The sequence below is a fragment of the Galeopterus variegatus genome, unplaced genomic scaffold (assembly GCF_000696425.1).
Source record: "Galeopterus variegatus unplaced genomic scaffold, G_variegatus-3.0.2 Scaffold198, whole genome shotgun sequence".
Classification (NCBI taxonomy): Eukaryota; Metazoa; Chordata; class Mammalia; order Dermoptera; family Cynocephalidae; genus Galeopterus; species Galeopterus variegatus.
Window position 1 is genome coordinate 610,496 of NW_007726309.1, and position 18,981 is coordinate 629,476.

Here is an 18,981-nt window from a genome sequence, read left to right on the forward strand (position 1 = left end):
CGACATTAACTAATATTATCTCAGACAAGAAGAACAGCAACATTTACAAAGGAAGACAACTCTGTTCATCACAAAAGACATTGGATGCAAGACTTCATCATTTTAGAGCTATGGAAGCGATGCCCGCAGAGTAAGTGTAGATTTTTCTTTTCTTACCAGCCCACCAAATAAATAATTCCTTAATTTTGTTAAAGATGGAAGCCTCAGAAGTCAGGTTTAGCAAAGACTTAGCCATGCTCAATTTTATTTCTCATTCGATTTGGAAGGTAAATCTCATTCAATTCCGGGAAAAAAAATTTGTAAGGGTTAGGGTATTGGAGAAAGGGAACTGGTTCAGACTGGAGCCCTGACATTCTGGGATCGCTTCCTTTCCCTGAGGATCAGTTTCCCCTTCTATCATCTTTGAACACTTTATAATTGTCAGCTGAAAAATGACTTTTATTTTAAATGAGAGAGAGGGAGCCTGATATGAGGGGGAGAAGGGAAGAAGACAATGGATATCATATGGGTTGAATTGCATCTCCCCAAATGATACATTAAGATTCTAATCCCTGGTGCCTGTGAATGTGACCTTATTTGAAATCAGGGTCTTTGCAGATGTAATCAAGTTAAGAGGAGGTCATACTGAATTATGCTAGATCCTAATCCAATATGACAGGTGTCCTTATAAAAAGAGGAGAGACAGAGATAGACACAGAGAGAAGACAGTTATGGGAAGACACATGCAGGGATTGGAGTGATGCTGCCACAAGCCAAGGAAAAGCTAGAGCACTAGAAGCTGGAAGAGGCAAGAAAGGAGCTTTGCCCAGAGGCTTTGAAGGGAGGGGAGTACAGCTCTGCAAAACCTTGATTTCTGGTTTCTGGTGTCCAGAACTGTGAGAATAAACATCTGTAGTTTTAAGCCACCCTGTGCGAGGCACTTTGTTACAGCAGCCCTAGGAAACCGATATAGACATGAAGAGCACCACAGCTGGACTCTGGAGACAGTCTGGTCAGGGTTTAACCAGCTATGTGACTGGACCAGTTACTTCATTCCTCTGAGCTTCTGTGAAGTGGGGATGATGATGGCCTTTACCTTCTCGGATTGTGCAGAGAGGTTAACTAAATGGTGTGGAAAGTGTTTGGCACCGGTAGTCATTGTGTGTGTGCATGTGTGTAGACACGGTGACATGGACATACACTGACCATTTTGATTGCCAGTGTTGAGAGCTATGGCCCTGATGGCAAATGCACTGCATAAGACCAATCCAGACTGGTCCGAATCAGTAAAAACTATTTCTATCCTATTCATACAAAGTGTTAATCTTTCAGTTCTCTGGAATACTGGATCTACACAGGTAGACCAGTGTAGAAGAAGAAACACATGATTGAAAGTCTGAAACCCTGGGTTCAAGCCCAATTTCTACTGCTTTGATAACTGTGTGACCTTGAGAAAGTTACTTGGTATCTCTGAGTCTCATTGACTTCAGTCAAATGACATGAATAATTAGAACTTCACAGGCTCGTGGTATAAATCAACAAAACAATGGTTGTAAAAAGCTTATTAAATTGTAACTTCTGAGAAGTTATCAGTTGTTATTGTTATTGGAACATAGCAGACTGCCCAGTACAGAGTCTACCACAAAGGCGGCCCTCAATCCAATCAACGTTTATAAAGTTCAGTTGAGTTGGTCTGAGTATTCCCCCCATCTAATCATTATGGCTTTTTAGGCATGTGATTTTCCTGATCACTATCCCTATTTGTTCTGCTGAGAACATACTCATCTCAAGGGACTGATGATACAGGCTTTACCTAACAAGAGGTGAATGTCTGAATGTAAACACACATGTTCCTGGTGAGAGGCCCTGAAAAGAACAGAGTTCCTTGAGCAGCTGGGATGCCTGAACATGGAGGTGAGATTTCTAAATCTTTTCATTGGGTCACGTTCTGGATTAGCCCGGAAGGGAATATGGCGGCACGGTGGCTGCGGTGGAGGGCGGGGGAGTAAATATTCCCAAGCTTGTGACAGCTGTAGAAGGCTGCCCGCCAGAACTTTCTCAGAGTAGGAAGCATTTCCGGTCCTTCCCCTGGCCTTTTTCTCCCTCCTGCTCCCTCCCGGGTGGCCCCTCGAAGGCCCAGAGGTTGGGGCCATTTAGTCTTTGTAAATACTAGTTGCATCATTCTAGACTCCAAGAGATTATGCTTTTTGAGTAAAATAACTGAAGCAGAAATCTTGAAAACTTTAATTATGATGGGCTCGCACTGTTTGCTTTATTCAAGACCAGATCCTCGAGGCAGAGACTCTCTGTGGCAATTTGGAGGGCGTAGGTGGTGGTTGATACTCTTTTGCCGGCTCCTGAGTTCTCTGTGTCTACACTGGCCACAGCAAGCCCGAGGGCTTCACAGCATGGGGAAGCTGCCGCCCTGTCTGGCTTCCGGGAATTGTTTAAGGGAGAATTGAAGGCTAACAAACAGGCAGGATTCTGACACAGGTGGGGCTCAAACACCGGCCAGCATCCTACAAACACCCTGGAATTACCCAGACTGGGAGTCACCATTTGCACACAAGATATATCATCTCCCAATAGAAGGTGACCTAACTATTGGCCATAAAAATGCTGTGGAGAAAGGCATCTTTTATGGGAGGACCCCAAAAATAACTTCAGAGCTTGGTGATTATCTCCCAGGAAATGTTCTTATTTTCTCTCATCCAGTGATGCTACAATACAGCTCTGGCCTTGGCTGAGTTGACTGGGCACTCAACCTAAGACTCAGCTGCAGTCACTGTCTCATCCAAGAGCCTCAGTGGAGTTATCTTTCCCCTTCTTCCACATGACCTCTGGTCATTCTTCTTTAAGACTTATTTTAACAGTTTCATTCTGTGTGCATTTAAATGTCATAAGCCATTCCACACTGATGTATAAGTAGGCAAGATAGAATTCAGGAAGCCGGTTTCCTAGAGGGCTCTTGAAAAAGCCTTTGCACTCTATCCTGGTGCTTTTACCATGTCTTGGCTTCAGAATCTGCATTGCTGCAGAGACTCCTTGGCGTTGACCAGTTTCTGACAAGTGGCCTTCAGCCTGGGGCCTGTCTTAGTAACTGTGTCCATGCCCACGGCCTGACCCTGGGCTGACTGTAGACCCTAGTACTCTGGTCTCACCTCTGTTCGATTGCACTTTTATCAGCTTTGTCCCTGGGTTCTGCCAAGAGATCCCTTCCCAGATCACATCCACATCTGCCTGCTCTGCTGGGCTTGGCCACACTCTGGGCAGGGATTTCATGAGCCCCAAGTTCTCGATATGTAAAATGGGGTTAATCATGTGTTTCCTGCTGCTCCATTGTTTTCTGGAGGAAGCACACTAATGAGTTATGGTGTGAATTTTTCCTCAAACACAGCCTGCTCCTTTTCGTTTGAGGGCCCTTTTTCTGGAATTCTCTTCTTTGGATCCGTGCATGACTCCCCCTTCACATGACTCAGTGCCTGCTCCGCCTTGTTGACCCCCTACTCCCAGTATCCAAAATGACAGTCCCACTCTATCTCTTAAACATGCTTTGTTGTTCTCCATAATTGTGCTAATTACCTGAAATTATGCCATTTATTGATTTGTGCCTGTCTCCCTTGTCAAAATGCGAGTGCTAAGCACACAGGGCCCATGACTGTCCAATCATCGCTGTATCCTGGCATCCCCTGATCACTGCGTGCAACAGAGATGGTGCTCAATAAACACCTGCGAAGTGCATGATCGAATGAATGAGTGGGTGTAGTGACCGTAAACGCTGGTCGTAGTGCACAACACTTGCAGGGTGGAGGCCAATGTCATCGTGGCAAGCAAAGGTGGCCCGAGGCCACGATCTCTTGAAATCCCTTTGGAGGCCACCATATTGAGGCTGATGTGCCATCTCTCAATAACTCTGTCACCTCTAGTTTCTCCTCCAGTGGTGGGACATCCTGCTGTTTCTTTTGAAGAACATCAGAGGTAGAAATAAGCCCTAGTTTTGGATCTATGTTGCGTGAGAAATGCCCATTTCTAAACACTGAAAATCACCCTCTATGATGAGAGCTTCACACATGTTGGAACTGAGACCTATTTAGTGAAGAACTTGAGTGCCACAACTACCAAGTAATGCTCAAATAGGACATACTCTGTTTAAGTGGAATAGCAAACAGAATTCCTATAGTATTAAAGTTTATTTTCTTCATTTTCTCCTGTCTTCCCCCCTCCATGCTCATTGTGACTTCGCATGTGATGTCACACCACCGTATGCACTCTTAACACTTTACCTCCACCTATTCCCTCACTTTCAGTCCAGTCTGGTAAAGACACTCTTGGAAGATGGCTCTAGTTCCTCCAACGACCCACCTCTGTACCTCAGTGCCCCTTCTCTCCAGAACAGGGGCATTCGTTATTAGCATGTGCACCTCATGCTGGTGACATCCTAGCCTGGGTTTCACTGCATTACCAAAGTGAGTCATCCATTGTCACTGACTTATTTAGAGCTATTTTTCTGTATTTTTTTCCTCCTTCAAATTGCAACCTCCGCTGAAAAGACCCCCAGGCACAGAGACAATAACAACATTCATTAAAATATTTAAATCAGCTGCAGGAGCTGTAATGACCAAGATGAAACCTTGAAGTACAAATTGCCTGTAACAGAGGCATCTCTTTTGCCAAAGGGACTTGGAACAGTCTGGATTTGGGGTGCTGGCAATGACTAAACTCTTGTCAATAGAACGCATCTTAGATTAGCACAAGGTCCTACATTGCAGTCTGAGCTCCTGATCCTTAATGTTTCCCAAAGATCACCAAACCTGGGGTCTAATAAGACCTCTGCTTTGATACAAAGGTATCAAAAATAATAGTTGCTTTTAACTTTTTATAAAAAGATTAAATTTTGCCATACCTCCTGAAAGCAAGTAATTGCCATTTGATAGAATCTGGGATAAGAACAAAGACCCTGGTATGTTTTGTTTGAAAAATAGAAACTATGTAAAAGAACTTTGGAAATCAAACGAGCAAAGTATGTAGTGAAGGCTAAATATGGGGAGGCAGTTTTGTGAAATGATAAAGAGCAGAGTCTCTGGGGAAGAGAGACCCGTGTGTGTGCCCTACACACGTCTTACTCGCTCCTTTACTTTTGACAAGTGGCCTTCTGGCTCTAAGTCTCCGCATCTGCACCTGCACCATGGGAGAAAACGACAAGCTGCCTCTGTGGCCCTTGTGAGAAGCTGAACCACCTTGGCTCTGTGTTTCCCTGACCCTCCAGCTTTCAGATCAGGTTGACTAATGGAAGACACTGTCACAAGATTAGAGGGAGGGGAAGGGAGTGGTGTCATTTCCAACAGTGGTTATGTCCCTCTGTTACTCCAGCTCCCACTGTGACATGTCCACTGTGGTTCTAGCTCCCACCAGAGGGCCTCACATCTACATTCTGCTAACACCATCTCCTTTCTTTGTGGCGGTGACTTCCAGCTGTTGTTAATTCCTGGATTCTCTCACCGTTCTCTTCTTTGGCTCTTCAGCAGTTCTGTGACCCCATATAACCAATTCCCAGTATCAACCCCCCTCCAGTTGAAGCACCTGGGGTGGTTTCTGTCTTCCTGACTAAGGTGCCTCTTTCCCCTTCCCTCTTTTCCTCTCTCCCTCCCTTTCTTCTATCTTTTCTTCTTTTCCTCTCATTACTTAAATTCATTTTGGACCCTAATCAACACAATGACCTTTCTTTTACCTATATTTCAAGACCCAGGTCAAATCTTATTTCCTTATATCAAATGAGGCTTTCTTTGGCATTTCCAGCAGAAATAACTGTTCCTTCCTGTTTATTGCCATGTTCTCTATTCAGCCTCCCTCTTTTATTATGCACCACATGGATAACAGTTTTCCTTCCTTCCTTCTCTCCCTCCTTCTTTTCCTGACTATGTCATCAGGTTGTGCCTTACTCATCTTTGTGTCCTTAACTTCTAGTGCAAAATAGAAATCAACTTATTTTATTGCATTAGTTTGACTAATACTACACAAATGGTAACAGTGGGCACTGCATTGAGCAGAGGGTCTCTAGTCTCCTAACAATTGCCAAAGCCCCTCAGGGCTTCCGATTCCTGGTCAGAGAGCCCTGAGTGACGCTCTCCCAGGTACACTCTCATCCTCACCCCAGCTATGCCTCTGCCTGTTCATCTGGATTTCTCCTTTTTTCTTTGTGGAACAGGATCAAGAGTCAGAAGGGCTTTATGCTGTATCTGCCTGACTGGCCACAGACTTGCTGTTTGAACTCCCCCTTTCTGGGTTTAGCTCTGGATTTCCACATCTGTAAAATAAGGCATGTGGGTTCAAGCGGGACTTTTCAACTGGGGTCCAAGGACACTTGGAGTGTTTTTGGAAGGCTTCGAGCTGCCTGTGTACATTGGGAGTTGTGAAAAGGACCTTGGGTATATGAGTACATATTTGTTTTCCTGGGGAGGGGAGCCATGCAGAGCCTTCCTCAAGGTCTGAAAACAACCCATTTCATCTCTGTTGTCTTGTGAGTCCAGGAGCCCTTGATCCCACCATGGAGGCCAAGAGTGGCTGCTGAGGTGGGGGTACCTCAACCTTGGGGTACTTACCTGCCTCATGCAAATCCCTCACTCACATCTGATGGAACCAAGGGAAGCACTTCAGGATGCTGTACTTTTCCCCACACCACCCAGTTTTAAGAAAGCACTGTATAATTCATAAACTATTTGCCTAAATAAATGTTTATCTGAACACTGGGCAAGGAGCCTGCAGTATCCACATGAAAAAGAAATCATTTTCTAACCTTTGATGAGTTATTATTTATGGGACTCAAACAAGCCTACAAACCCACCCTCTTTGTCTCCTCCCCTCCCCTTCCTTGTCCCTTGAGGAGAAATAAAAATAAATCTCCCGCTGTCCACCCAAGCCAGATCCAAACAAACGGGAGTTCAGGCTGCGGCAGCTCTGGTGTCCACCAAGACTATCCTGTGGGGGAAGAGGATGCAGGCCGGATCTGCCAAGAAAAAACAAAAGGTTTGGGCTGCTTCTCCTCAGAGTCTGTGTTGTCAGGCTGGGGCGTGGGGCCTGTCCTCGAAGCAAGATGTCCCTGCCTGCCATGCAGTTTGTTCCTACAAATCAAATATCAAATGCTTCTATTATTTTTACCTCCTCATTTAGAAGAAATAATCAACGTCCTAAAAGGTGTCTGATCAGTAAGCATACATAACGCAGATATTTGAGACCAGACAAAGGAGTGAGTGGTTTAGTTAAAGAATGCCAGAGTACTATTTTGCTGGGGTTCCCTAAGGTGGACACAAAGTCTCCAAGGCTCACATTGATGTGGAGATCCTTAGGAAGCTGTTTTTCTCATAAGCAGACTTGGAACAGACAGTCTGGTTGTTGTATCTCAGGGTGGAGTTATTGGAGCACAACATGGCTTGGGATTCTCTCCAGAGAGAACAGACAGAGATGCATTTTCAGACGTGAATTTAGAGGGCCGCCCCTGGGAGCCCAAGGGCTGTACAGGCAGGAAGCATCGAATTTCCCACCAGTCTCAGGAAGAGGTGGAAGGACATCATCAGGCAATTGATCAGGCAAGATACAAGGAGATAGATATCGCAGGCTGGGGAGCAGATCACAAAGCAGGTGGGGGCAATAGGCTTGCAATGGTGGCTTTGCTGAAAGCTGCTCCACTTTGGGAATGAAGGGAGGTCTGATAGCACTGTAGGTTGAATGTGTCCCCCAAAGTTTATGTATTGGAGACTTGACCCCCATTGTAACAGTGTTAACAGGGTAGGAAATCCAATTACAGTATTTGAAAGGTGGGGCCTTTGAGAGATGGTTGGATCGTGAAGACTGTTTCCTCATGAATGGCTTGATCCATTCATGGACTAATGAGTTACCCTCGGCGTGGTTCAGCTCAGAGAAGGTCAGCTCCCTCTTGCTCTTGCCATTTCTCACCATGGGATAAGCTGGTCACCACGGGACTCTGTGTTGAGTTCCCACAAGAGGAACGTCTTCATCCATGTATCCCAAACTGTCAGCCATGCATTTCTTTTCTTTATAAATTACCCAGTTTCAGGTATTCGGTTATAAGCAACAGAAATGGACTAATACAAGTAGTAAGAAAATAATTGTTCAAGATGTTAGGTCATGGTGGATTCAATATAAGCAACAGAAATGGACTAATACAGGTGGTAAGAAAATAATTGTTCAAGATGTTAGGTCATGGTGGATTCAATCAGGATCACTGCTTTATATAAAATTCTGACCTCTCTAAATGCCAAATTCCCCGTTTATAAAATAGTGTGGATGGACCCTATTTTTCTACTCTTCCTCCCACCCCCCCAAATTTTTTTTTGTCATGAGACATGAGAGAGAAGAACCATCAAATCGTGGGGGAGGTTATCTGGATCCAAAGCAACATCACTTCCAACCTTTGCAATAGAACTGCAGGAAGGAAGACAGCAGGTGAACACGCGTGCTCAGAAATGCTCCACTTGCAGGGCCCAGTCTCGGCACCCACCGCAGTGGGAGAGTCAGCAGGGCCATGGTGTCTGATCACGGGTGACCTGGGGGAGGAAAGCCCACTCCTCCAATTCTGGAGGCCTCTTCTCCTTTTCCTTCTCTTCCCCTTGAGTCAAACTGTGGTGAGAACAGCCCCGCCCAAATGCTAAAAAAGTTGCTAGGTTTTTATTTGGACAGTATATATTACAATTTCACTGTATAATAAACTTAGCTTTTTAAAAAAGTAAAATAAAGTAAATGTTAGAGATGAAGTTATGGAGTATGAGTTCAATTGCTTAAGCATTTCCTCCCTTGACATAGACTGGTTTTGGTGTGCCCCCTGTATTAGTCCGTTTTTGTGTTGCTATAATAGATTACCTGAGACTGGGTAATTTATAAGGAACGGAGGTTTATTTGGCTTATGATTCTGGTACAGCTGCATCTGGCACAGGCCTCAGGCTGCTTCTACTCATGCTGGAAGATGGCAGGCAGCCAGTGGGTATGGGATTACATCATGTGCTGTCCTTTCAAAGCCCTCAGAAATACACCCCTGACCATCATTTTTAATCCATTCACTATAGCAAGGTCCTACAATCTAATCACCTCTTCAAGGCCTCACCTTTCAATTACCATAACAGGATTTTGCACTCTCAACATTTACAGTGAGGGTTAAGCTTCAGTGAGGTTGGGGGGCATCCAGTCCACAGCACCCTATGCTTACCACTGTGTTTGAGTGTTCATCCTGGTACTGGCTCTGTAGGTTATTCCCTTTGTCTTGGCAAGAAAAGGCAATTATATTCTGCAAACATTCTGTTTGCTCTCAGTGCCTGGAATATGTTTTGGTTAACACTGCATCCTTAGAATCACCTTCATTTGAAAGAATTCAGTGGATGAGAGGAGTATGTTGGGGTCCACTCTTCTGGGGTTGTGCTGACAGCCATCAGAGCATGCCCTCCACATCTCTGCCCAGTGCCAATGCTCATCCAGAAAATCTGGGCTCATGTTCCAAGGCTTATCCAGAACCAACTTGAATGCAAGCACAGAAGCCAGTGCACTCCTCCCTTGACAAGAGCTTTACAAGGCACTCCTGTCCTCTGCCTTCCAATGCATTACCTCAGAATACAAGGGGTGGTAGAGGGTGAAATCCCTGGAAGGATTTCTGGAGTCAGTAGTCACATGCTTTAGTCCTTGTGGGAGGGGTAGGGTTTAGACAGGCAGAGCATAAGGAGAATGGCATTTAAGTGGAAATCCCTGGTATAAACACATTTAGTAGTCAACAATCAACTCTGTTAGGAAAGATGTGGTTTAACCAGATTTGATGGTCCTCCATCAGAGCAATCTCTTAGGGTAATCCAAGCGGTTTCTAGCCTGAACACGTAGGTGATTGTCTAGATAGCACCAGGATGGTGGCAAGAGGGCTAATTAGTAATTGACCTCAGTAGATGCTCTTCACAGGACCCTGGTAGGGTGGTGAGGGGAGGAGCCTGACCATGGAGAGGGGTCTTAGACTAGGAATTATATATCTGGGTTCTGATACTGCCTCTACCATGAACTTGTTTTGTGTGTGACCTTGATTGAACATTTGGCCTCAGTTCCCTGCTGGACCTCCCTGGTGGAACTGATTTCCCCCAACTGGACGGTCCCACCCTTGACGGTGGGTGTGACCTTAGTCACATGGCAGTGAAGTCTGGCTGCAAACTCTCAGGGCAGCAAATTTTTTCCACTAACCTCTGCCTCAGCCTCCTTGGCTGCCTGCCTCTCTTGGCCTCAGTGGGCTTAGGGCACAATCCTCAGATACATTGATTAAATTAAAATGCATCTAATCTAATGGAGCTCCAAATTTCCAGCCCGTCAGTAAACAGGGACATTCTGGTCTGACCTTCCCTGAGTCTAAGAACACATTGGAAAGCTGACTTGCATCACCATGGTGAGTGGGTTGGATAGGGTGGGGGGGAGGTGACTCTAATATCTCAGAGGTGACATCTCACCCCTGCCTTCGTTCTTTCTCTGACACCATCACCAGCCCCACCCTCACGCTCCTGAATCACAAAGCGGATCTGATACACCCTGTGGAATACAAAGACACAGACTGTCATGCAAATGACATAAAATCATCATCTTGACCTGATTTCTCCCTCTAAAACACTGTGCGAATGCAAATTCACCAGCACCCTTCCCCATATGTGATGCAAACAATGTTTTTTTCCATCTGGAAATTATTCCTTTCTGATTGAGAGGTTCGAGTCCCTTCTGCTTGTAATAATATTATTATTTATAATTTATGTTCCTAATTTTTATAAATAGTGCTCAGTTGCCATGGCAACAGAATCTTCACAAATCATTAAATTAAATAATGAGTAGTCATGATGCTTTGCACTTATGTTCATTTTCTTATTAAAAAAAATAGATCTCCAAGTTCTTTAAAAATACTAATTAATTGGGCCCTTCAACCAGTATTTTCCAAAGGTGGGTCAGGAGATAAATGCTTTTACCTTTCTGCTGCTTCTGTCTTGGATTAATGAGATTATAGGGTTGAAAGAACCTCAAAGATCATCTGGCATAATATTTGTCAGGGTATGGGCCCCAAATTCCTACTTAAGTTTGCCAGGGGTGCTTGTTAGCACGCTTTGCAGGACTCTCCCCAGACCCACTGAAATAACATTCTAGGAGCTGGAACCCAGGAGTATGTACTTTTAGCCAGTTTACCTGGTGAGCCTTGGGCATGGTAAACTTTCCTACCTCATGCTATAAACCCAATGTGTCATGTGGCTTGGGTTTAAATACCCCTGGGGCAAGGATTCTCAGTCCCAGCAGTATTGCAATTTGGGGCCAGACAATTCTGTATTGTGTGGGACAATTCTTGTCCTGTTCATTGTAGGGTGTTTAAGAGTATCCTTGGCCTCTATGCACTAGTGGAGCAGACCCACTTCCCCAGTGTGACAACCATAAATGTCTCTAGAAATTGCCAAAAGTCCCCTGGGGCACAAAATTGCCCCAGTTGAGAACCTCTGCTCTAGACTTGGAGAGCTCATTTTAGGCTGGGAAAGCATGGCCTTTGTGTTTCATTTATCTATTATTTTTGCTATTTTGTTTTATTACTTTATTTTTTGCCAGCTCCATGAAGAATTTCTCCCATGCATTGAACTAAAACCAGATTCCCATAGGTTCTGTGTAGGAATCCTGTTGTCACCCCAGGAAAGGTGGATTCTGTCAACTCCCTCCATCCCAGCACAGCCCTTCCAATCTTTAACCTATGCTCCCAGGCCCTTTGAATCACCTCTTCTTTAGGCTGGACTTTGGTCATTCTTTTAACTGTCTCTCTTGTGACTTGAGTTTGGATTCTCTCTCCTATGGTTTTAATAACACCTCTCTAAATCAGACCTTTTTTTTTCTATTTTTCAATATTGCTCATGAAGGCCAGTGCCCAGTTATGGACACAATTCTCAAGTGACATTTATTTTGTCCCTGTTATTTGCAAGGTCTGCCTATGCCTGGTGCTGGGAATGCAAAGACAAACTTGCTAGAAGCAGGACCTAGTCAAACGGTAGAAGCAAGAAGAGCCAAGATAATTTTATTTGAGGACATAGCTGATGTTTTCCTGAAACAGCTCCTCAAGAATTCACAGGGGTGACCTACGGCAGCGACAGCCAATGTCAACCAGGTGGAAACCTGCTGGAAGTCACCTTCAGCTCCAGACCAAGGCCTGCCATGTCTCTCTCATTTTTAGAGAGGCTTTTTGTCTAAGGATGAATCTGATCCCTGGAGCTGTTGTGGAGATTTGGGTTTAGAATGGCTGTACTGACAACTGGCTCCAAGACCTGGCATATGTGGCTTCTCTCAGATTCACGTCTTTACCTAAGAAAGGGAAAAAATAATACCCACTGTTGTGGGTTCATTTGTGTCCCCTCAAACTTCATATGTTGAATCCCTAAGCCCCAGGAACCTGGGAGGGACCTTACGCAGAAATAAGGTAATTGCAGACATAATTAGCTATGAAGAGGTCATGCTGGAGCAGGGTGGGCCTTAGCCTAATACGACTGGTGTCCTTCTCAGAGGTACACATGCAGGGAGGACATTGTGTGAAGATAGACGCAGAGATCGGGATGATGCTTCTACAAGCCAAGGAATGACAGAGGTTGCTGGCAACCCCCAAAAACCAGGGGGAGGCCTGGAGCAGGTTCTCCCTCCCAGACTCAGAAGCAACCAACCCTGCCTCACCTTGATCTTCTGGTCTCTAGAACTGTGAGACAATCACTTCCATTGTTTAAAAGGTACCCACCCTGTGGTACTTTGTTTCCACAGTCCTAGAAAATGAATACAACCACTTTATAAAATCACATGAAGATAAGAAGGTGGAATACTAAGAAAGCCAGAAGGTGGACCACTTAGCACAGGGCCTGCCATGTGAGACCAAGTTGCCAGTAGAGGAAGGAAGATGGTATGGGAGTGAAAGCCAAGAATCCCCAGAACCCAGGAGGATGGGATGGGGCTGTGCAGAATGCAAAGCATGTCAGGCCCAAGCAAGAAGTTGGCTGAGTGGCTGCAAGAGGCCCCTGACAATGCGGGAGTCATACAATGAGTGGCACCTATGCCTGCATTTTAATGAATGACCAGAGTCGAAATTGGAACAGCTTCCATCCCTATGCACATCCTTGGTTCCAGATGTTGTGCTTGGGGCTTAACACATGTCATCTCGGCCTGGTAAGAGTCCTTCAAGGTCAATGGAAACCTCCCCATTTGATGGAGAGGTTTGCTAGAACTCTGAGCAAGGTCAGTCATCCAGATCCTTCCAGGGCAGAAAGGAGCCCCACGTTATTCATGTTTAGGTCTCCAGCACTTTGTCCACTGATGGAGTTTGGATGTGTTGTCCCCTCCAAAACTCATGTAAAAATTTGATCCCCAATATGGCAGTGTTGGAAACTGATTGAGCCATGGGGGCAGATCCCTCATGAATGGATTAATGCTCTCCCTGGGGTCGGGGGGATTAATGAGTGAGTTCTCGCTCTGTTAGTTCCCTTGAGAGCTTGTTGTTTAAAAAGACCCTGGTACCTTCTCTCTCTCTCTTGCTTCTCTCTCTTGCTTCCTCTCGCCATGTGATCCGCTTGTACCCACTGGCTCCCTGCCACTTTCCACCATGAGTAGAAGCAGCCTGAGGCCCGTGCCAGATGCTGCTGTCCCAGAATCGTAAGCCTAATAAACCTCTTTCCTATATAAATTACCCAGTCTCAGGTATTTCTGTTATAGCAACACAAAACGGACTAAAACACCCAGTATCTGGGACTAGACAGATGCTTGGTTAATGTTTGTTGACTGCTGCGTGAAATTTAAAAAGTGGAAGAACTTGGATTCAAACCTAGGATGTTCTATTGCAGAGCCAACCCTGTTTATCTCCTCTTTACCGCCCTATTGAACAGCTTAGAGAGCAGGACGGCAAGGGACATGAGCCAGCCACTGACTGTCTGGACCCTCAGCTGCCCCAGCTGTAAATTAGGAGTAACAAAATGCATCCCAAAATTTCTTTAGTTAGGACTAAATGAGCTATTGTTTTTTCCTTTTTTTTTGTCTTTTTTTTTTTTTACTGACCGGTAACGGGATCGCAACCCTCGGTGTCGTGCCCATACCGGGGACCGGCAACGGGATCGCAACCCTCGGCGTTGCGCCCGCACCGCGCTCAGCCAGTGAGCGGGAACTGGTCTCCACATGGGATCCGAACCCTCGGCGGGAGTGCCGCTGCGCTCCCAAGCAGCGGCGCACTCTCCAGTGTGCCACTGGGCCGGCCCTAAATGAGCTATTTTAAGTGAATGGGCTTTGCAAACTGTAAATTGCCGCATAAACATCAGGAAATGACATGACAACTAAAACTGTCCACCAAGACTTCACCTGCACCCAGGTGCTCGTATTTTGAACACAACCTTCCACTGCTAATGCATCAATTTACTCCCAGAGAATCCACACTGTGTCCCTGAGCAGCTTCACCCAGAGCTAGCCAATCAATTAAAAGTCCCCATTACCCTGGGCGGGGGGACCCAAACAAACAAAAAGCAATTTTCTAGTACCTAAACAACAGGATTTTCAACTAAAACACAACGCCAGCCTAATTAACTAATTAGACAACAAAATAAATAATTATCCAGTGTATCCGCGAGAGAAAGAGATGCATTAAAAGGTTACTCAGATGCATTGTTTCCTCTGGAAAGAGATCCAGACTGCTTCAGCAGGAACTGGAGAGTTTTATTTGTGGGTTTCAGTCAGAGACCTCTTGCAAGCTCCTTGCTAATTACACACATCTCCCCATAATGGCAGGGCCGGTGCATGCACACTTTCTGGGTGATGAGCAGTTCTGTCTCTCTTCCCCCTCATTCTCCGTGGGATCCCAGCCCTTTGCACTATGCAAGCATCTTTCCCAATTCTTCTCAGAACAAACTTATCAGAGTTGTAACATCTACAAAGTTGAAGGGGATGGTGCTATTTATCAAATGGGCCACATGCACACACTGGGACATGTTTGGGTGGCTTCCTTTGTAATCCACAAGCAAATTGCTTTTCTGTCATTGTAACTCTGAGTTCCCAGGCAGGTGATCTGGGGTACAGATCCAATGTGTCTGTAAGAACAGAATTTATGCAAGGTACCTGGATTAATTTATTAATTTGAAATGAACATGGAAATGAGACATGTGCATCAATCCATGAGAACACTGATACAACACACGCTGCCTGGTGGTGCTTTCTGACACCCCTGATGTGTGCTGGGGCAGAAGTGATATGTTGTGCTCAGTGGACGCTGTCCCCATCTTCCGGAGTGATGGATGTTATGGTGCTATCAAGTGAAATTCACATTAAAAAAAGTCCCCAAATAAAGGAATTGATCTCACCTTCTGAAGATTATGATTCCAAATCTCAAAAGACTACTTTATGGGTATGAAGACTGTCACACTCTCAAAGAAAAGAGCGTTATGTATTGTAGGTGAGTCAGTGAATTTCTAGCCAAAGCAATTCACTTGGACAGAAAAAGACTTTATTTTTCACTCATATCTTGATGAAGGAATCCCTTCTTCCTCACTCTTTCCCTTTTCTTACCTTTTAGGCAGACACTGTGTAGGCACTGAGAAGTAAACAACACCATTGTTTCCTTTGTGAAATTTGTATTCTTGCCAGGGAGGCAGACATTAGCCCAGTTATGCAATTAGTTATTTCATTACAATGGTCATAAATGCTACAAAGGATAAATCCAGGAACTTTAATTGTATGGGTGGAGTATCCCTTGTCTGCAATACTTGAGCCTAGAAGTGTTTTAGATTCTGAATTTTTCCAGATTTTATAATATTTGCACATAACTGGTGAAGCATTCTTAACCTAAAAATCTGAAATCTTAAATGCGCCAATGAGCATCTCATTTAAGCATCAGGTCAGTACTCAGTTTCAGATTTTGGAGCATTTTGGATTTCAGATTTTCAGACTAGGGATGCTCCATCTGTATATCACCAAGAGGATCTGAGCTAATCTGAGGGTGGAGAGAGCGGCCTTTGAACTGAAATCTAAACAAGTCAAGAGAGGGAAGCAAGAGTCAGCTCCTGTGAGAAGATTTTTATCTTAAGACCAGGAAAATATTGAAAGCGGAGCAGTGTCATGATTGGACTTCAGTGATCATGCTGGCTGCAGTGTGGAGACTGCACTGGAAGTGGTCAAGACCAGATGAGCAGAGATGAAATAGAAAGCACCGAAGTGCCAGGTGAGAGGGATGCGGTTTGGGGCTGCCGAGGTGGCAGTGCCAATGAGAGAAGAAGACAGCATCAGAGATGTTCAAGCATAAATCCACAGGATTTGGAGACTGACTAGATGGAGGTCATAGAGAGGGACAGAGAATTGTTTAAATCCGTCTCCTAGGGTTTCTCTTCTACCGCAGGATGGTTGGCTGTGCATCGTCACAGAGGTAGTGGGTAGAAAACTTCATACAGCTGCTCAGAGAGCCTTGCTCTGTGACGTTTGGAAGACAATTCAAGGAGTGTGCTCTCCATACCCCAAGTGAGGACATAACACATACAATACAGGACACGTGCCTATCAAGGGCTGGGCTGATGCAAGCTGTCAATGCTGCAGCAGACAACTCAAAGCTAAGAATAGTGATGGGCCTTGAGGTTGGAGGCTAGAAGTGGACAGAGGCCGGGGGGTCTGCAGGAGAATGTTGAGCCCGGGCAGGTGCAGTGGGAGGCTGGGCATGGGCTCTCAAGAGAGACAAAGCTGGGCCTGAGTCCTGGACCTGCCACATACCAGGTATGTAGCCCTGGGAGTGCATCTCCACCTCTCCGACTGTCCCACCTGTGGAATGCAGGTGATGACAGCATCTACCATGAAGTAAAGACTGGATGTGCAATGGGGTAAAGAACTGAGCACCACAACTTATGGGCAGTAGGTGTCCAATAAAATTCCTGTGGTCATTATCACCAGTAGCATAAGCATCACACCCAACACCCAAGTGGAGCACATGTCGTTCTAGAGGGGAGGTGCCCACGGATAGTGCAGGCTCAAGGGCATCAGGAAAGAGGACAGAAATGGCCTCAGCCAGAGGCAGGGGCTGAGACTTAGCTCTTCCAGCCTTCTTTTGCTTTCGTAAAGCCTCAGATTTCTAAGCCCCATCACAAACCCTCAATCTGAATAATTATACAAAGTCAAGGACCAATGTCATATCACATGGAACAGCAATTGTTAAAAACACCCCATGGTTCTGAATCCACAGTAGTGGTCTAACCTTGGCCACAGCCACAGCCAGCAGCCCCTGTCAGGTCTGGCTTGCAGATGTGCAGATGTGTGGTGTTCGGCTTCCCACACTGTTCCTTTATTATTTTTTTTTAAATTAGCAATAAACATTTAAAACTTGGATTCACCATATTAAAATCAGAATTTCCAGCTTCTATTGAGACCAGAAGATCTGACAAAATCTTGGGTTCACGTTCCGACAGGGTACAGCTGCCTGGACCTGAGGACTGTCTGTCTCCTTTAAAGAGACATTTGCCCTCCAGGTCCCCAGAGTCCTAGGGTGACTCTTGATGCTTTCTGTGTTTTCTTACAATAGCCTCTCCTTTCTGACTTTCTGAACCCTCTAGGCTTTAGAATTTTTGGAACCGTTATCTACAACAGTGGATTACCAACTATGTTTTAGCTAGGAACACTATTTTTCCTTAAACTGGATGAGGTGGCCCAACACTGTTGATCATTGACAGTATTTTTTCACAAGTGACAGCCATGCACAAGGGCCCACGTGTGCTTATGATAAGCAAAGCTAACTGATGGGAGTTTTCTTGACTTTTTCTCCAATAATGTTCTTTAAAGTCTTAAGCTTGTCTATACTAGAATCTGATGTCAGTATCAGATTTAGCTCACATTTATATCTTTGGTTTTTTGCATGAAGTCGTCTATATTTCACAGCTCTTCCCCAGGTGTTTCACCACCTGAATGCCTTCTGAGACGTGCTTGGCCGAAAGTCCTGGTTCAAAAGAATCAAAACTTTTCTAGGCCCTGAGGGAAATGTCTTTTGACAATTCCTCTTCTCAGTTTTCCCTTGATGAACTCGTGAGGTGGTAAATAGACACATATGGAGAATTTGCCTCTTCTATTAAAACAAAATAACAAAAAAAGGCAATAAAATAGTAGACAGGGAAGGTATTTGCCCCAGTAGCAAAATCAACTACTCGTAGAATTTTGTTTACCTGCAGACACCATGTTTTCTGAAATATTCCATAGTGATTATCTGGCAAAAGCTCAAAACATTTTTTAACACAAGATGTCTTTGGTCAATAAATACCAGAACTGAAATGTCCTGGGGGGTGAAGATTTATGATCTAAGCACAACAAACACAGCCATAAATCATCCAGCAAAAGCTCTCAGGTAGCCACGAGGCATTACGCAGATCTCAGCAGAAGCCGGGAAGCAGGCTTGTGGGGTCCTGGCAGGGCTAGACTCAGATCAACCCATAGGAGGAAGGGACGGGCTTTCAAAGGGTCCATTCATTGAGCCACAAAGGAATGAACACTCTTGACTTAGCATAGTTGAGTTTCTCCATCTCCAATTTATATTCACTGGAAATTTGCCTTTTTCTGTAGCTCACAGACATTCACAAAGAGGGCATGTTGTGGAGGAGCTGGGGAACTGGGTTTGAATCACAGTATGACCACTTGGCTGTGTGAGCCTGGACAAATCTCTTAAATGCCCTGGCAGTTTGCATCCTTATCTGAAAAGTGAGGGTAACAACACTCATCATACAAGACTAACCTAATTAGGACTAAATGAGATGAAATGCTTAGCACAGTGCCTTGCAAATGTGAAGCAACTGATACAGTTTCATTTTTACGGATAATATTTGTAAGGGACCTGGCTTCATGTAGGTCTTCTATAAATTGCCCTTAGCCCTTTCAAATGTGCTAATTTAAGGGGGAATGTAGAGGATGCTCTATAAGAGATGATAGTTTCCTCCAGATGCAAAGCCTGATAGCTTTTGTATAGTTTATCTT